The sequence below is a fragment of the Mercenaria mercenaria genome, chromosome 19, assembly GCF_021730395.1.
Source record: "Mercenaria mercenaria strain notata chromosome 19, MADL_Memer_1, whole genome shotgun sequence".
Lineage (NCBI taxonomy): Eukaryota > Metazoa > Mollusca > Bivalvia > Venerida > Veneridae > Mercenaria > Mercenaria mercenaria.
This window is the reverse complement of record NC_069379.1, coordinates 32,023,705-32,045,129: the sequence shown is the minus strand read 5'-3', so window position 1 is coordinate 32,045,129 and position 21,425 is coordinate 32,023,705. Positions and strand designations below refer to the sequence as shown.

The following is a 21,425-nucleotide window of genomic DNA, read 5'->3' as shown; positions in this document are numbered from 1 at the left end:
TTGTTATCGTTGTGATGTCAGCGAATGGCTTCGGCGATGGATGAAAATCTCTGAAAACATGAGAAAATGTCTGATTACTCTCGTAAAGTGTATCAGATTTTAAGACCGACGAGTGTGATAGGTGTATTTTGTTTTTCTTGAGCACATTCACCAGATTGCGATCACCCTGTGTTCCAGTTGTATCTTCAGGTGATCCTGGGTTTTTGACATTTCATTCCCGGTGTTTCTTTTATATTTAGAGGGTACTTTTCTGATCACAAATAGACTTCTGGAGTCTTATTGATAGAATTTAAAGTGGGTCTGAAAGTACTCATTGACCCCTGTCACTGCAATATTATTGCAATTATGTTTATAATTTCAGAAGAAAATTTCTGGATGCTCATGGTGTTGTGCTTTAGACGGCATAAAGATGGACGTATATCAACAGGATGTGTATCTACAGGACATGTATCTACAGAAAGATCACGTATGTACATGAAGATCATGTATCTACAAGTAGGTCATGTCTCTACAAAAATATTATGTATCTACAGGAAAGTCATATATCTTCAGATAGGTTATTTATCTACAGATATATTGTGTATCTACATATAGGTCATGTATCTACAGGAAGGTTGTGTTACTGTTACATCTACAGGAAGGTTGTGTATCTACAGATAGGTCATGTTTCTACCGTTAGGTTATGTATCTACAGGAAGGTCATGTATCTACAGATAGGTTTTGTATTTACAGATAGGTTGTGTATCTACAGAAAGGTCATGTATCTACAGATAGGTTGTGTATCTACAGGAAGGTTGTGTATCTACAGATAGGTTGTGTATCTACAGGAAGGTTGTGAATCTACAGGAAGGTCATGTTTCTACAGATAGGTCATGTTTCTACCGATAGGTTATGTATCTACAGGAAGGTCATGTATCTACAGATAGGTTGTGTATCTACACGAAGGTAATGTATCTACAGGCAGATCATGTTTCTATCTATTTGAAGATCATGTATTTATTATATATATGTTTACAGACTTATCATCTGTCTGCAGGATGGTCATGTATTTTGAACCATTTCTACACAAGTTTATTTCATTTAATGGAGGAATAGAGACTTTGGAATAATGCTTTAAAATCTACAGATTTACTAAAAAGGATAATAATCCAGAGATGTAAGGTTCCCAGGATACATGACTTTTAATCTCCTGTTTTAAGACAAGGTTTTTTCTCACCGTTTGGGAACATGACCCATACCTGTGGGATTGGAAATTTTCATGGCATTTTTGCCAAAAATATGGAAAAAGTACAAATTTCAATGTCCATACCTGTTAAAGCCAATATGAACACAATTACTGATTTTTGTACCCCCCGACAACAAAGTTGTAAGGGGGGGTATACTGGTTTCAGGTTGTCTGTCCATCCGTCTGTCTGTCCGTAGACACAATCTTGTGTGCACCATCTCTCCTCATCCGCTTGACACAATTTAATGAAACTTCACACAAGTGATCAGTAACAACAGTAGTTGTGCATGGGACATGTTAGGTTCTTTCAGAAAAAAAATTGCAGAGTTACGGGACTTTGTTTTTTGTTACTATACTATGTAACATTGACACAATCTTGTGCGCACCATCTCTCCTCATCCCCTTAGTTGTGCATGGGGCATGTTAGGTTCTTTCAGATAAAAAAATTGCATAGTTACAGGACTTTGTTTTTTGTTACTATACTTATAACTATACTATATACATAGACACAATCTTGTGCACACCATCTCTCCTCATCCCCTTGACACAATTTAATGAAACTTCACACAAGTGATCAGTAACAACAGTACTTGTGCATGGGGCATGTTCGGTTGTTTCAACGATAAAAATTGCAAAGTTACTGGACTTTGTTTCTTGTTCACATACTATGTACATACAGTCTGCATATATATGCAATCTTGTGCGCGCCTAATCTTCCAAACCCTTGCACACAATTTAATGAAACTTCACACAAGTGATCAGTATCAACCCTAGTTTTGCATGGTGCATATTACGTTCTTTTAGATAAATATTCTGCATAGTTATGGGACTTTGTTTTTTGTTACTATACTGTATACATACAGGATATATACATACAGTCCACATAATTATGCAATCTTGTGTGCGTCAAATTGCAATGTACTGTGTCAGTGCATGTGGGGGGTACATTCATCACCTTTAGTGATAGCTCTAGTTATGTTTAATTTGTTTAACTGTAACTCAGTGTGATAAGATAGTTTACAGAGCAATTTCCTGATAAAGACTGTATTTTCGACTGGAAACATAAGGGAATAACGCCTAAATAAAATCAGCCAAAAAAAAAAAAAAAAAGAAAAAACCCTGCAAGAAATGAATCAGAAGTTAAATTTCTGTGTGATTATATTTTCAAATTAACAATTACCATGCTTAAAAATTCAAAAATAAATATTGATACATTTAAATGATTAAAGTAATGTGTTGGTTTTATTCTCTTTTGTTTTTTTAAATACATTTGTAACAGCTTTTTTGGTGATTCCATCTACTGAATATTGTATAGATGCAATGTTTATTTTTATAACTTTTTTTTATACATTTAATTAACAGATCACAAACTCTACAGCAGAAGGAGGTGTCGTATGGGTGAGCAGTCACAAGCCCACAGGCAGTCATTAACAGATCCTTGCCTTTTCAGTCCTTTGACTGGAGGCCTTCATTAACATCTTTTCAATCAGTTACTTGTAACATCTGGGAAATGTCCACACCCCGAGCATTAAAACCAATGGACAAGTTTTCCATGCTCTTATGGTTAACGGTTGGCAATTGTCCAGAGCTGTCTTTAATTGATATGTATTGAGGAGCCAGTGGACGCGATTGATTTCTTAATTACAGGAGGACTTTTTTTTTCAAGGTGAGAGAAAACTTTTCTTGTCTTGTTAATTTCCTTATCTGGTTGATCTTTAATTAGATTAGCAACTAGACTGTGATATATTATTTTTTAAATTTTTAATATTGTGAATATAGCCAGTCTGTATCCAGTGTCCAATATCATGATAATATTACAATCAGTTCTCTGAGAAAATCTCTAAAATAGACTGACATTTGTCACTATTTCGTAAAATAAAAGAAAAATTACAAAAGTTGAAATTTTGTGACGAAGTCTTTATTTATCAGTCTAGTGGCTAGTCTAATGTTTAATAATCTGGTAGATCTTTTTATCATGTTGATTTTCTTATCTTGTTGATCTTTAATGCATTACTGTAAAATCAGAAATTTTTGCGAGGTTTTAATTTTTGCTATATTCCCGAGGCCCTGCATGTTGCAAAAATTAATCCTCATGTAAATATTCACCAGTAGTACGTATAATTCAGATACAAGTATGATACCATTTTTACAATTGCAAATTTTAATTAAAACCTCTTAAACTTACATAAAATTTCAAATTCATGAAATTTTGACCGGGGAGGGGCGGCGAGGGGGATGGGTAGCAGAATTGTGACAGATAATTTTCTTATGAAAACATGTATCACCCTGATCCATTTTGTCAGACACCAAGGCACTTCGTTATTAGGAAAGTACAAAGAAATTGTCTTTACATGGATAATACACGTGAAGGGCTTTTGCAGACATTATTTTTAAAGACGCAGAACAAACGTGTATTGTTGCTCTTCTTGCATAAAAAACAATGTTTGACACAAAGACTAAATGTAATTGTTTTCATATGTGATGACTGCGGTTCCGATATAATTCTTAGTTACCATAGAATGTCCGTAACTGGGGCCTACAAGTCAACAACCCTACCAAAAGGATGTATTGAAGGTTTTTAAACATTTTTTTTCATTTCTTTTTATTACACACGTGACAATACCAATAATTTTGCAAACAGAAACAATTCAAAGAATAGTTTTACATTTGAGTTATTTTGAGTACGAACATTTACTTAGTGTACGGATGAGTACGACAAGCTTTCAAGATTTATATTATTCTGTAAGAAATTAGATAAAAACATACCAACTCAGATCCTTCCCAAAGTCATTGCTATGATTCTTAAAAACAAAGAATCGGACAAGATACACACGGTTCAGGGCATTCAGGGTTTATATCCACAAATGAGCGGCATGATGAGAAAAACCAACACATCCGTCAGTGGATGCGCAGGCTGGTCTTGATCCATGCTGGTCGCAAAATGCACTATAATGTTGGTTTTCTCATGGTGCAGCTCAAATGTTGAACCAATGCTGAGTTAAAAATGGAGTCAGCAGAGGGAGTAGCTGGTAAACATATTGTTGACTCTGTAGGGGAGTTTAGTGCGTTTTTAGGGTTTGGTAGCTGGTACAGCAAAACATCTTTCATGTTACAATAAGAGGTTGCAAGGAAAAACAAGAGGCAGATACCATTTGTGCCGAAAATTCATATTATAATATATCCCTGGCAAAGCATTTAAAAAAAAAAAAATAATCATGTATTAACAGCACGTGAATTACATTGTTTATACACAATTTTTTCGCTGCTAATACATGGGCGAATCGAGTGAAAAAAGTACTTTTTATGCAAAAATATCAGTAAAGATGATCTTGTTTGTTTATCATGAGATTTTATGAGATTTTAGCTTTATGTACTCATACTTAAGTTTCAGATTCCTTTTACTTTGGTAGCTGGTGGGGGGCTGATTTTCATAGATTTCATGGCTTTTTCAGTCGACAATATTTAATTAAAAGTCACATTTATAATGTCTTCAGAAGTTGGAAACCATGAATTCCTATCTCCATGGTATAGAAGTTTTCACAAAAACAGTGAAATTCCAGGCCTACCAAAGCTTCAAAATTAATGTTTTCACTTTATTTTGTAGATCTTTAAAGTAAAAAAAAAAACAATTTCGACACCACACACGTTTTTTCTATAATTAAAGGCAGTATATTAATTGGAGTTTTTAATTCTTGTTTTATTTGGCCTAGATTATGTAGTGTTTATCCTGGGATGAATGATATAAACACATAATTTTAATGATGAGTATTTTTTCACCTATGGATTTTCTTTATGACTGCTATAAAATTGCTTATCAAAAAATCAGATCCTTAAAGGTTAAGGTTTTTTTTGCATACCAGGTTGATTTATGATTTCGGTAGTGATAAAAAACGCATTACTTTTTATACCCGACTTTCAATTATAGCATTGAAAATCCATTTTTCCGCTGTATTAAACGGCAATTTTATGAACGATTAAAGCCATTATGGATGAATGTAAAACACTGATGCATTTGTGCTGTAAACTTTTGAGAGTTTTAAGAATAAACCTTTTCAGGTCACACTTTTCTTAAAGCACATGTCGAAAAAGGTTATTTAAATGTCAAAATGTCAAAGGTCCAAAGGTATTAAAATAAAGATCACACATAGTGTACTGACAATGTATATCATTTAAAACTTTCTATCGCTGTGAACTTTGATGTTCTTTACTTTCTTTATTTTGATGATTTTCGTCTTAATTTATTTGCAATGTTTTAATTGCCATGTTTAATTTATTTTCCTGTTAATGTCTGCTTTGAGTTCAATAGGGAGAACACCTGATCTCTGGTCATGAGTTGATCCCTGGGCAGGACTATGTTCTCCATGACGATTTGATATCAGAAATCATTCATCCTCTACCTCTCATTAATATAGGGAAGTTGGCAGTTACTTGTGGAGAACAGGTTTGTATTGTTACTGAATCCAGGAATGATTTACATAACTGAAATACTATTGAAAAATGGCAAATAAGTGAAATACTGTTGAAAAACAGCACATAACTGAAATACTTGAAAAACAGCACATAACTGAAATACTTGAAAAAAGTACATAACTGAAATACATTTGAAAAACGGCACAGAACTGTTGAAAAATGGTGTTAAACCCAAAACAAACAAAGTTTAACAATATTTAATCCCAGCAAACAAGTCAAATTCTTCTTCATTAAAAAATTTTTACATTTAAAATTTGAAATCCACGAATATGTATGTCTATGTAAATGTTTTGTTAAAATAATGTCATATCAAGGCAATTAGATCTAAGATTTACTGTGAAATCATTAATATTTGTGGGGGATTAATTTTCATGGATTTTGTGGTTGAGTCAATCCACGTAATTTAATCCCAACGAACAAGTAAAATTTCCATTCATTTTATGTTCAAATTTGAAATCCACAAATTCATATTCTCACAAAATTGCCATTTTGACCAAAACCAGGAAATGTCATGCCCATGAAATTAAATGATTTTAGTGTGACAGATGCTTAGTATGATACATACCTTTTACTTGATGTATTTTCTATATCATAAACAATTAATATTATTGCTTATTCTTACACCATATTTGAAAAATACTCTTTGCAATATACCATAAACTTATGCTGGAATTTTCGTCTAAACATATTATCACCAATATTAGAAAAACATGCAGTCTGGACCCTATGAAAATGTTTTCAAGTGAGTTCTGGTCCTGGAGCAAAGGATGTTTCACTGCATTATCATACCTGCAAAATTTAGGGAACTTGCATGTGATTTGGCAACCAGTCTAGGAATGCACTTTTGCCATTGGTCAGTTTCAAATATATGATCTGAGAAACAACCAGTGAGATGATGAAGATTTTAGACTGGTCTGGAGAAACTGATTTGAAATTGAAAAAAAAGAAACTAAGTTTTATTGAATACTGTAAGAGCTTTAGCTTTGAAACTTTATTTCTTTATCATCAGTATATTAATAAGAATGCAAAGAACTAAAGCTCTTTACTTGCATAATTTCAAGTATTGGGACCACCAGTTTGGTGATCTTGTTTGTATTGAGTTATTATTTCACTTTTGACCAAACTGCCTAATTAGGCAATCAAGGTGTCATGAGTTTTAGAGTTTGATCCTTGTGTGTAGCAAAAATTTCTTGATGTCTGAAAAGTAGAAGTTTTATATGAAGAATTGTCTAAGAAGTTTGCAATCAAAAATAATTGATTATTTGTTAAATCATATTTTGCGAGGTTACTCCTCTTTTATCGGTTTTGTCCAAGTGTGAGAAACTTTATATAGTGCGTCAAAGCTATGATTTTATTTGAAGACCCATTTAGTCACCATACTTGATTGATGTGTCCAATAATGGTGGCTGTTTTATTACACCATACATGATTGTTAAAATGATCTTGCTTATTTATTACTTAGGCATGTTCCTATATATTTTTCATTGGATGACCTTTTTCGTACAGCATACTTGCTATATGTTTTCTATAATGATGGCCCTTTTACTACACCATACGGATGAAACGATCTACATAGCTGATAAGGTATATTCTTACATGTTGTTAGATGTTCTTTCTCGTACACCATACTTGGTTAATGTGTCCTATAATTATGTCTCTTTTACTACACCATACATGATAGATATAAATGATCTACATAAATAAGGTATATTTCTATTATGTTGTTAGATGTTCTTTCTAGTACACCATACTTGATTAATGTGTACTATAATAATGTCTCTTTTACTACACCATACATGATGGATAAAAATGATAAGGTATATTCCTATAATTTATGTTGTAAGATGTTCTTTCTAGTACACCATACTTGATTAATGTGTCTATAATTATGTCTCTTTCACTACACCATACATGATGGATATAAATCTAGATATATAGATGAGAGTAGCACTTGGCTAGGGTATTTATTACTGTGATAGGAGGGGAAGATAATATGTGTATGTTTGTGTATGCTCGTATCTACTTCTTTGATATAATGATGACCCTTTTACTACACCATACATGATGGATAAAAATCTAGATAATATAGATGAGAGTAGCACTTGGCTAGGGTATTTATTACTGCGATACAAGGGGAAGATATATATATATTTATATGTTTGTGTATGCTCGGATCTACTTCTTTGATATTGCCTTAAAGATAACTTAATAATATTTACCTTCATAAGTCTGTGAATTAGCTGGGGGTGATTTTTGTTAGCATTTTGTGTGAAAACAAATATTAAGATAAACATTTTGGATAAGGGCTTACAGGTTACCTTTTATAGATCTAGGACACAGAAGACTTTGGACTACCTTCGGGAATTTGAACTTTTTGGTAAGAAATTTAAAGTTTTCTTTAAAACTGAAGTTTGGGAGTAATATTTTTGATACTTGTTTTATTTTTTAAGCACATTGGTTAAATATAGTTTTATTTTTTGCTGTTTTTTTTTTTTCTTTTCTTTAAAAAATATATTTTATAATAACAGAAAGAAGAAAATACTAAGGGTTTTTCATGTTATAATTTGATGGTGTTTATATATCATAAAACTGAAAAATTGAGTGTTCAGATTTAAATAGAAATTCAATATTTAAAGAGGTATTGAAAAACTCTGAAGTGTTTGGACATGGTCATTTTTCAGTTGTTGACTATTTTGGCTGAAATTTTATTTTAACACATGATCTTTCCTGATAATTTTCAAATTTTGTAAAATTGTAATTGCCTCAGGTACTAGTATTTAATTTGAAATAATTGCAGTCAGTTCTGTTTTCTTGAAGGATTTTATCTTATCATTCTATTTGATGATAACAACAAGTATTTTAAAGATATTTGCATGTCCAGTGAAATGATAACAAATTTATTTCAAAATGGCAAAAGTTATTTTTAAAACTTTTGTTAGTTGTGTTTCAAGTGTGCATTTTTCTAGTTAAAATTAATAAAATAAAAAAATAAAAAACTGACCCATCATCAATGGGTGATGTTTTGTTATAAATTGTATAATTATTATTTTTAGCTATAAGTAGTAGTAATAAAATCAATCCCATATACTTTATTGCTTTTTTGTTGCATCTTCAGTGAATATTTGTTACAAAGAGTACTTGTCTTGTGCTTTTACCATTATGTTCTATTAAAATCCCTATGTCTTTTACAGAAAAAAATAGAAGTTTAATGTTTGCATTTTCTTGCCAGATTTGAGATCGACATATTGAGGAAGTTATTTTTAAGTTTCTTCAGCTTAAGTTTTACTCTCTTACTATATATACTTATTAGCGGTTGATGCTGCTGTTATCCAGCATATGAAAGTGTCGCATAAAAGTCTTATTTTGATTTCTGTTACATTTTTAAATCTTTGGTACAATTTAGTATTGCGGTGAATCAGTATTAGTGTGAATCAGTATTTGACCAATATGAGTCTACATTTAAAATAGTATGCATCAGTATTTATGTGAATAAATAATGGACAAGTACAAACCAGTATTGGTGTTTCAATATTGGAGCAATATGAATCAGTGTTGGTATGTATCAGTATTGATGTGAATCAGTATTAGACAAGTACAAAACAGTATTGGTGTTTCAATATTGGAGCAATATGAATCAGTGTTAGTATGTATCAGTATTAATGTGAATCAGTATTAGACAAGTACAAAACAGTATTGTTGTTTCAGTATTGGAGCAATATGAATCAGTGTTGGTATGTATCAGTATTGATGTGAATCAGTATTAGACAAGTACAAAACAGTATTGGTATCAGTTAATATTAGTGTTAATCAGTATTGGTGTGCATCAGTATTTGACCATAATGAATCAGTGTTGGTATGAATCAGTATTGATGTGAATCAGTATTGGACAAGTACAAACTAGTATTGGTATGAAGCAATATTAGTATGAATATGTAGTTGTGTGCATCAGTATTTGACCATTATGAATCTGTGTTGGTAATCAGTGGACCAGTATTGATGTGAATCAGTATTGGACCAGTACAAACCAGTATTGATGTGAATCAGTATTGGTATAAATCAGTATTGGTATGAATCAGTTAATCAGTATTAGTCTGAATCAAAAGTTGACCAATATGAATCAATTCTGGTGTGAATCAGCATTGATGTGAATCAGTATTGGACCAATACAAATCAGTATTTGTGGAATCAGCAAATTTAAAATTGGAAGAGACGAAACTGTATTGATTACAATCTAGTACGAATGCTTGAGGAAAAAATGAAAACAAGTGATTACATAATTAAATATCAGAATCAGTATTGTTGCTAAACATGTGATAGATTTCCCGAGATTTTGTCATGATGACAACATTTAATTTTGCCTTCACTGTGTAGAAAATTGTTTTTCATAAATGAATACTAGATTATTCTCGTAAAATATGTTTTACGATAACAAGCATTTTTTGCGGGGTATTCCAGGTACATCGTGTCTGCATGATTTAAAATTCATGGAAACTATCAGCCGACTACGTTATCTACTGTATAAATTCTGTTAAAGACAGATCTGAGGAACCATTTACCTCTCTACAGTATCAGATATACCTCCATATAATGGCACATATACCTTCCTATTATGGAAGATACACCTCTCTACAATGGCTATCTATAATGGCAGATATACCTCACTACAATGGCAGATATACCTCTACAATTGCCTAGACCTCCCTACAATGGCTTATATACCTCCCTACAATGGCTTATATACCTCCCTACAATGGCTTATATACCTCCCTACAATGGCATATATACCTCCCAACAGTGGCATATATACCTCTCTACAATGGCATCTATATCTCCCTACAGTGGCGTATATACCTCCCTACAGTGGCATATGTACCTCTCTACAATGGCATATATACCTCCCTGCAGTGGCATATATACATCTCTACAATGGCATATATACCTCCCCACAATGGCATATATACCTCCCTATTTCTACAATGGCAGATATGTCTCACTAAAATGGCTGTCTGCAGTGGCAGATATACCTCCTTATAATGGCTGATAAACCTCCCTAAATTGGAGATATACTTCTCTTAAATAGCCGATAAACATCACTGTAATGGTAGATATACCTCCCTTCAATTGCAGAAATTCCTACCTGTAATGGCAGATATATGTCTCTGCAAGTCATAGTAAATTAACCACTCAAGAGCAAAAGTCTCTGTACAAAAGACATTTGTTTCTGTGATAAATTAAATCTGGCTTTTAGAAGACATTTATTTAAGGTTTCTTTTCATGTGGTTTTTCATTTTACAGAAAACCAAATGAGTTCAATGTGTGCTTTTGAGGAATTATCTAGAGACGTCAATTTTGACAAGGACAGTAATGTGTCTGAAGTGAAAATCGGTCAACCTTTTTCACTTACAATTAAGTCTTACTTTAAGTTTACATAGGAAGAGAACAATAACACAGTTTTCCATTCTTCCTTCTTTTAGAAAATCATCATCAAGTTTTATAAAGATATTGTATCTGAAGAGAATATCTTTAGACATTTCCATGGCTTCAGAATATTTGTATCCATATTTAAAGTTCAGGGAAATGTACTACTCTTTCAGGACAACTTGTCAGTTGAGAAGCTGGATATCAAAATATAATTATATTATTTCATATGGGTGGAATAAATATTACTGTTGTTGACAGTGATTTGTAAGTAGATATATAAAATGTGAAACTAAAATACTGTAAAATCATTTAATTTCGTGGGCATGAGATTTCTTGGTTTTGGTAAAAACGGCAATTTCGTGGGGATATGAATTCGTGAATTTCAACTTTTGAACATAAAATGAATGATAATTTTACTTGTTTGTTGGGATTAAGTTTTGTGGATTGACTCAACCGCAAAATCCGTGAAAATGTGTCCCCCACGAATATTAATGGTTCACAGTAAGTAATTGGTAACAGCTAGGTTTCAGTGATATCAGATAATAGATGTATTGATAACAATTCCTCTCAACTGCAATTACTGGCACTTTGTCCGAAAGTATTAATAACTCGGTTTCAGTTATACTGCGTTTCACTTAAGATGTTGACTGGTATTGATAACAATTCCTCTCAATGGCACATTGTCCAAAAGAATTAATAACTCTCTTAATTTTGTGGGTTTCAGTTGTACTGCGTTTTACTTAAGGATGTTGACTGGCGCGTAGAGTAGTGTAGAAAGTCACGTAATGCTTGGAATTTATTAGTAAAAAATACCGGAAGCATAGAATGCAAGCGAGCTAAAAATAATCTACTTGGTTTGATTGTGATAATGAGAGGTTGGCTATAGACTTTGCAACTCTCCTCACACCCATTAGACTGGTTTGATTGTGATAATGAGAGGTTGGCTGTAGACTGTGCAACACTCCTCACACCCATTAGACTGGTTTGATTGTGATAATGAGAGGTTGGCTGTAGACTGTGCAACACTCCTCACACCCATTAGACTGGTTTGATTGTGATAATGAGAGGTTGGCTGTAGACTGTGCAACACTCCTCACACCCATTAGACTGGTTTGATTGTGATAGTGAGAGGTTGGCTGTAGACTGTGCAACACTCCTCACACCCATTAGACTGGTTTGATTGTGATAATGAGAGGTAGGCTGTAGACTGTTCAACACTCCTCACACCCATTAGACTGGTTTGATTGTGATAATGAGAGGTAGGCTGTAGACTGTGCAACACTCCTCACACCCATTAGACTGGTTTAATGAAATAACATTAAATTGACTCCATGATTTAAAGGACAGGCCAAGTATGGGGTAACCTTTTCCGGTATGACAACATAAAAAAATTTGATGGTTTCACTCGATACCAAAAATTTAATCTTGTTTATCTACTCTGTTGCAATGAACCGCCTCGGTAGTCTAGTGGTAGAGCGTCCCCTTCGAGAGTTGGAGGTCATGGGTTCGATCCCTGGCCGCGTCAAAACAAAGACGTAAAAAATGGTACTTATATAGTAGCTTCCTTGCTTGGCGCTCCACATTAAGAGGATAGTGCTAGGACTGGTCAGTCCGGTGTCAGCGTATAATGGTTACTGGGTGAGGTATCTTGTCATGTGTCTACGGCGTGATATTCCAGTGAAGCAGGCCTATAAAGTTGGGCATTGTGCTCACTGCTACAAGTAGACACCGTCGTTTATATGACTGAAAAATTGTTGAAAAAGATGTTAAACCCAAACACACACACACACACACACACACACTATTGCAATGATGTGCCATACTTGTACAATTTGTGTGTTTATTTTGTAGGATTTTTTTAAGATTTTGCAGGATTTTTTTAAGGATTATTTTAGGATGACTCGGATATTGCCTAAGCACTTGAAACGTTACCAATTTCAAATCCTCAAAATACTGCAATTACTTATTTTTTCAGTCTGAAAAAGAAATGCTTTTTACTTTTACCATAATATCACCATATAAAAGCTCCCCTCCTCCAGTACTAATGAATAAAAAAAACCTCAGAAGTATGTCATTTGTATACTATGATAGCATTCTGATGGTTCAATATGAAATCTTAAACATATTATTAAATTGTTAAAATGCGAATTGATAGTTTATTCTGTTCTTGAACGAAAAAATAAAAAAAGACTATGGGGAGGACGGGGTTACAATGCAGTCTTGATATAAACACGCCCTGTTTGATAAATGCAACTCCCATGGCACATTTATTTGGAGAAAATGTTGCACTTTTTTTGTGAGTTTTATAAAACACTTTCTTACAGTGGAATGTTAAAGCCAGTTATTTCATTGCATACAGCCTTTATTTAATATTAATTTATAGCCTTAATTGTAGCTGCAGTGAAAGATTAACTCCTTATCAGAATTAGTACTTGAGCTATATAGTTTATAACATTAAACTTATTACCGTGTTGACTTAAACCATTAAGTCTATATGGTATGTTTCCTATCAGGTTAGTATCTTGATAGTATTTAACAAAGCTGTAAATACAGTTTAGTTCATACATGGTTAAATTTTATGCAATAAATTTTCTTGTTTGGTACATTATGACCTCTGTTTAACCCTTAGCCTGCTAAATTTCTAAAATGGACTGTTCCATCATTCAGATTGGGCAACACCATTTATTATTCGAAAGGGTGTTCACTGAAAACTTACTAACTGAATAGCGAACAGTGCAGACCATGATCAGCCTGCACGGATGTGCAGGCTATCCGTGCAGGCTGATCTTGGTCTGCACTGGTCGCAAAGGCAAAACCAATCACCGCAAGCTGGCTAAGATTTAAAGCCAACACTTCTCTACAAAGTTTGGTACCTATATGTTAATGACATCTGTGAAAAGGGAACACTGCTGTTAAATGACATCTGTGAAGAATGAACAATTGTCTGCAAAGGTAGGTACCTCTGTTAGTGATATATGTGAAGAATGAACAATTCTCTATAAAGGTTGGGTACCTCTGTTAATGACATCTGTGAAAAGGAAAACACTGCTGTACAAAGGTAGGTACCTGTGTTAATGACATCTGTGAAAAGGAAACACTGCTGTATGAAGGTAGGTTACTGCGGTTAAATGACATAGATCTGTGAAGAATGAACAATTGTCTGCAAAGGTGTACCTCTGTTAGTGATATATGTGAAGAATGAACAATTCTCTATAAAGGTTGGTACCTCTGTTAATGACATCTGTGAAAAGGGAACACTGCTGTATAAAGGTAGGTACCTCAAACACTTTTGTAGAAAGGTAAGTACTTCTGTTAATGGCATCCGTGAAAAACGGACATTTCCCTACAATTTTAAGTAGAAATTCTCTTTCTGATCAGATGAATTCCTTAGTACCTCTGTGCAACTATAACAAATAGAAGTTATCCTAGCATTGTTTTATAAAGTATGAGGACTTCAGATCTTTAGAACAACAAAAGCATCAAATAATGGCGACAGTGGATAGGACATATTTTTAATGTTGTGTCACAGCACATGCTTTCCTTGAGCAATGTCCTGTAAAACCCATGCATCTCATATGACTACATGATGTATGTGAACAGCCTTAACCAATTTGTGTTCTGTGTCCACTGAAATTTTCTGCCTATATGTGATGTCGAAGTCATGTTCAGTACAAAATTGTGAACATGAATAATAAGTTTATCATTATGAAAAAACCAGTTTCTTCAGTCATTTTCTGCAGTAGGTTTTTGCAGTGGTTTAAACTTCTCAGACTACTGGTAGGGCGTCTGCTTCAAGTGCGGCAGGGCGTTGGTTTGGATATGGTATCATGTCACTTGTTTTGAGTGTGATATTCCAGTAAGGCAGCACTATACAGTTGGGCATTGTTTTCACTGCTACAGATAGAAAGATAGAAAGAAATGTTAAAAAAGGCACTTAACCCTATTTCTCCATTATAATGGCCCGCTTATCTGAATAGGGAGAACGCAGATCTACGGAACTCTGGGTCATGAGTTCGATCCCTGGGCTGGTCCTATGTTTGTGACATTTTGATAAAAGACATTGTGTCTGAAATTGTGTCGTCCACCTCTGTTTCATGTGGGGAAGTTGGCAGTTACTTGCGGAGAACACCTATGTACTGGTACAAAATCCAGGTGCATGGTTAGGTTAACTGCCTGCCATTTCATAGCTGAAATACTGTTGAAAAACTGCATTAAACTCCCAGCCCCCACCCCATGAAAAAAATCCATTATAGTAATGAAAGGGCCATGCCTGGTGTCTTCTTCAATTAACATGGGAAAGTTTTATTTTTTGTGCCTTAATTAAAAAGGTGGATAGAGGTCTAAGCAATTTATTACCAGAGTTTTATTTACTACTTCTTGGTTAAGATATAGTACTTTCCTAGATAAAAGTGCATAAAGTGTATCTGTTAATGGAATTGTTTTTGTTCTAGACATTCTTGTTAAATGGGCTAGACACAATCATGTGACTGAGAAAGTTTCAAAACCACTCTTGTTCTCTGCACTACCATCAGCCTCATATATTTCCATTTAGTGATCACAAAGTTATTGAATTAGACTGGGAATTTTAAAAGTGCATAGGGCAGACAATTTGAAGATCCTTCTCTTCATGGGCCATTTCTTGTCAGAAACTGCTGGACTGATTTCAAAACATTTCACATAAAAAAAATTTCTTAGTTGACCCTCTACCAGAATTATTCGTCATAGCCAGGCCACTTACATTTCAGGACAGATATTTAGTAACCAAAAGATAAAAGAAATTAAATCTACTGCAGAATATTATGTTCTTACAGCATTGATACAGTTTTGAGTGACCTAATGTTAATATAACTTAAGAACTTCCGAAAGCATTTAATACTGCTAAATAAGTCAATTCAGGATACTCAACATTTTTTCTGTGAGTGGAAATATTTCTTTGTTTTATATTATTTATTTCTTTTTGTAGTTGTATATAATACCGTGTTCAGACTACGTTTTTAATCCTACATTAACTTGGGTTTATTTTTTAAACTCGTTTGCGTCCACACTATATGTGGTGTTAAACGTGAATTTTGTAAAGGTCAAGTGGTTTCTGTAATGTAGCATTAAAACTACCTCGGGAGGTGGTTTTAATGCTACATTAAAAAGTAATACTACATTATTTTACAAATGTGAACGCAAATGTGAGTTATATCTGGTTTTACAATCCCTAATCCACAGATCTTATCCTTTGGCGGAAGAATACCATGTGTTTCTCTTTTGTATCAAACAATTGATGCTGTGGCTGGCAAAAGTAATTGGACTGTTGATGAAACAAAAACATTAAATTGCGATATGGAGTCATGCTGACGCTCAAAATGGACAATAGATGGAATGAACAGAAATTCTTAGATGAACACAGAAGTTTAAACATTAATGACCCCTTCTTGTTTCACTCAGCCTCAATTCTTTGTAACCTTTTTTGCTTATTGCAAGATATTTGTTAACTTTCAACATTGCATGTATATATTTAAACCACATTTCTTTGCCTAGTGTGGATGCAAACTAGATTATATTTTGATGGGTTTTGAATGTCAAATACCAATTATAGCCAATTAGTGCCTGATAAAAATAAAACCGATCTGCTAGTGTGAACACGGTATTAAAGACATTGGGGGGAAAAAAACAGGTTTAAAGGGACGTGCTTAAACAGACAGCCTGCATTGGTGGTTTTATAAAAGAAATACACTGATTTTATTTATATTCTATTTCATAATCAGTAAAATTTCAGTTGAGTTAAGTATTTTTTGGAAAAAAAAAGTCATAAATTTGGCTTATGGCCCTAATACTCCATTTTTGAACAGTCCAGATTACTTAAAGTTTTCCATTTTCTCTGTGATTGATGAAAGAGTGCAATTTTTTTCTCACTTTTCGGGGTAGGGCATTTGTTCCCTTCTGGTTGTAATGATTGGGCAATGGGAAAATTTTCACAAAACTAAACTGATTGCATTACTTTGCATCTTAAATGTTTAGAGTTACATGTGGTAAGAAATTTGTCTGAAATGTGAAAGTAAAATGTATGTTTTTGAATTAAATCGCATTTGGAATGGTTTTCATTACATCGGCTTATGATGGGTAAATAGTCAAGGTCTCTGACTACAAGAATCATTGTCTTTTCTGTTAGCACTGTGGGTTAGAAACCTTGCCTGGGCTGTAAGATTCTTAATGGGCAGATCGAGGTCATTTAACCAGCTTATGGAAGGTTGAAGGTGCTACCATTATAAGGTGTAGAGCCGTGCTTCATATAACATGTATAATGCATGTTATCTTCTTTCAGCACCAAAAGCTGGAAGGTGACCTTATAACCTAAATTCTTGTTGTTGTTACTTTTAACCGAAAAACAAACAAAACTGTTGACATGGATAGGAAATCTCAAGCAATAAAAGAGAATATAATGTTATTATTTTGAAAGGTTTAAAATTCTGTCATTAATATAAACTCTTCTATATACCATTAACATTTTGTTAAGTAAGAGTGTGAAAATTTTTATAGATATGTTTTAAGGGGACCTCATAAAACAGTGAAGTTAATGAAGATGTTCAACAACCTACTTCTAATGTAGATCCATCATTTATGACTTTAACTAAGTCACTAAAATTAAGTAATTTACATCAAATTAACCCTTATAAATATCCTCATAAATTTCTGTATTGAACTTGTTCATCTTTCAGTTTGGACAGTACCAGTAACTGTTAAAAAGGCGTGCTTACCAAAAACATACTGACTGAGTGGCGGACACTGTAGGTCTTGATCAGACTACATGGATGTGCAGGCTGATAATGATTTACACTGGTCGCAAAGGCAGAATCAGTCTTGTCCAGCATAAGGGTTAATATTCATAATGAATAGGTTTAAGATGTATGACATTTTTCACTTTCTGTTTATTCTGCCATGGCTATAATTACTGTATATTCTTCCATGGCTAAAATAATACTTAAGGAACAAAAAGGGTATGCTAGAGTGTGTTAAATCCATGGTAGGAATTATGTTTTTGTCGAGTGTGAGGTGATCATTATTGTGAACTTTTAGAATTGTTGATCATATCTGATGTCTGTCCGTCTTCTTTAAAGAAACTGCTGTGTCAATCTTCAACCAAACTCCAAAGAAAAACTCCTTCAAATCTAGGTCATGTATGCACAATTCTGGTTGCCCAGAGGCAACAAAAAAAAACAGTGTTTTAACATCTTCTCTAAGAAACTACTGGCCTGATTTTGAAATTATTTCACAAAGTGTTCCTTTGATGACCTTGTGCCAATTTCAATGAAATTCTGTTTCATTTAAAATCATATAGTAAGGATCTGATACACTGCCCTGTTGAGAAATTCATGAACAGTTCATGAATAATCCTTGAACTATTCCAGAACTTTGTTCATGAACAGTTCACGAATAGTTCACGAAAGTTCGTGAACTACAAATGGGACTTTTTACGGCATCAAAAATTCATGAACTGGGCGTGGTTCATCAAGTTCATGAACTGGACTGGTTCATCAAATTCATGAACTGGATGTGTTCATCAAAGTTCATGAATTGATAGGTTCATGAATCTGATGAACCAGAAATTCGCAAACTTGATGAACAGTTCATGAATAATTCTTGAACTATTCATGAACTATTCATGAACAGTGCATCAACTACAAATGGGACTTTTTGCGGCATCAACTATTCATCAAGTTGATGAACCATAGTTCATGAACCAGGGGTTCATGAACTGAAAGTAACAAGATAAATGGAAAGTTGATGAACCCAGCTGAATTAGAAACAATGATTTTGACAATAGTGACATTACTATAGCAACTGCCTGATAAAGCCTGTCTGAGAAAAGCAGGCTTTCTCAGGTCAGTGACTTGAGAACACTTTGCACTGATTAAACCTGTGATTAAATCCCAAGGACATCCGATTGTGTCCATTTTGCATTTAAAAATTATTACGCCCTCATACGACACTGAAAAAGGTCTTTAAATTCCAAAATATAAAAAAGCAGAAAAAACAACAAAATCCCAAGTGAAATTTTATCCAAAATTCAGTTGCTAGATGGTCTAATTTACTTTAATCTCAAGACTGACATTCAGATTAGATACTAGCTTTGTTTCAGGGTCGTGAAAACATGTGACATTTTAAAAGGATTTTATATTTTTAAAATGAACAATTTATGACCACACCATAATTACTTATTTGTTATTCAGTATACTCATGTTCCTTTTAAACCATTCCTTACTGTAGTATGATAAATATTTCCTTCTCATTTGCTGCACAAACTTCTAAAAAATTGCTGAATCACATGTGCAAAAAATTTCCCAGCATGCAACAAAATAATGGAAACTGGTCATGTGACATAAATTTAATGTTCATGAACATTCATGAACAGTTCATGAACTTATTCATTTATTGTAAAAGGAAAACCTAAGTTTTATGTTTAATGAGTGAACAGTTCAGAAACTCCTTATTTGGTTCAAGAACTGGTACTGAACTAGAAAAAGGTTTTGAATTTTTAGTACTTTTATTGAATCTTAGATGACTTTTTCTTAAGAACACATCAAGAATGTTTCAAAATTTATTATTCTTAAACTGCTCATAAAATGTTCATCATTTTTTTTCAAGAATTTTTCTTGAATTCTATAGGTATATTGACATTCATGAACAAATCTTGATTCATTCTTAAACAAGTTCATGAATATTTCAAGGATTTCTGGTATGAAATGAAAGACATCAATAAATTCACCAACCATGTATCAGTGTACACCATTATTCTTTGCCAGTGACATTTTCTAAATTACCAAATAATGTTGAAAGTTCTGTTAGCTATCCCCAATGTTTAATCAAAATTTTGTACAAATTGCAGACAACATAAAATACAAAATAATGTAGTAACATTCCTAGTCATATGTATGTTATCAGTAACTCTGGTATTAGCCTTCAGCTGTAAATACTAGAAGCTTTTACAAGTAAACGGATCCTGTTTTATGAATTTTATGAATTTCTGACTTCATTGATCAATTCATTAATTTGAAGTTCATGAACAGTGTATGAACTTCAGGTTCATGAACCATCAGCATAATTGAAATAAAATCAAATACTGCACTGGAGTTCTGATGTCACTTGTTTGATTACTGAACTTATAATTCGTGAACTTAAAATCATGCACCAAAGGCGAAATTTTTGAAGAACCAGTTCATGAATAATTCTTACACTTTAGGTTCACAGACAGTTGGTGAACTTTTTCAGGAATAGTTTCATGAACAATTCATGAACTTTTGGTTCGTGAACAGTTCACAAACTTTTTGAGGAACATTCATCGCATTGTTCATGAATGGTTCAGGAATGTTCATGAACAGTTCGTGAACAGTTCATGAATGCTCATCAGTTCATGAACTACAGCTCAACAGGGAGGGGATGCATGGGAATGGGTGAAATATTAGGGCATATATATATATAATGCCAGTCCATTTGTCCTTTAGTATGTGTTTATTTGTGCTCAGAAAATCTTACTTGATCTTTTCTATGCTTGCATGGATTTCACATTGAAATTTCATTGAAGCAGCACTGTAAAGTTTGGTATAATGCTCACTACCACAAGTAGGGGCCTCGATCTGTGGCAGAATGGTTAGGGTTCCTGACTTTTAAATCATTTGCCTCACTTGGGGCGTTGAATTTTTCATTTCAGGATTGATAGGAAAGCTCTTTTTTTTCTGTCCATATTAATAACATTATTGTGGGTCATAATCATCAATGTCAGTGAAACTGTATGTCGGATCTTTCACTTAGTATAAAACAGTCGGATTTGAATGACATTAAACAGCAGTTTTGAAGACATTTACTAATTATTGTTTGCTTCAGAAATATCAAAACTTGCTAATTTGGTCTTTTATATGACATAAGGCAACATGTTAGTTTGATGGATGTATCATTTACTGGGCGTAAAATTATTAGTATCATTTAAGCGTTTATATATATATATATATATATCTTCATGCAGGTTTTACTAGCAATGTTAATTACTCCAAAAAAAAAAATGAAATAGAAAATTGAGATAGATTAATCAAATGCTCATGATATAAATTAATTACCATTACAAAGAAAATTCATCTAAGTTTAATTTGAATCCAATTTGTTAAACATTGTGTCAGAATGCAAATTTTCAAATTAACACTCCAATGATTATGTAACATTTGTATTTAAATTGCATATAGCAATAAATATTAAATCTAAAAAAAAACAGTTTAATTTTTTTTTTAATTCTTCCTTTTTTTTCTGTTTGCATATCATTTTATTTTCA

The 21,425-nt window shown here is 33.2% G+C and overlaps 1 protein-coding gene across 3 annotated transcripts in view; it reads left to right on the top strand.

Moving 5' to 3' along the window:
• The first annotated feature begins 360 nt into the window (after positions 1–360).
• Positions 361–21,425, top strand: part of LOC123543158 (hydroxysteroid 11-beta-dehydrogenase 1-like protein) — a 64,383-nt gene continuing 43,318 nt past the window's right edge. The window contains exons 1-3 of one of the 3 annotated variants that reach the window (XM_053531029.1): positions 361–466; positions 733–945; positions 2,588–2,891. The gene's annotated coding sequence lies outside the window, so the exon portion shown is untranslated. Of the gene's footprint in view, positions 467–732; positions 946–2,587; positions 2,892–7,796; positions 8,073–15,960; positions 16,032–21,425 lie in introns of those variants that run through there. The other 2 variants (XM_053531027.1, XM_053531032.1) reach the window with 2 other exon arrangements.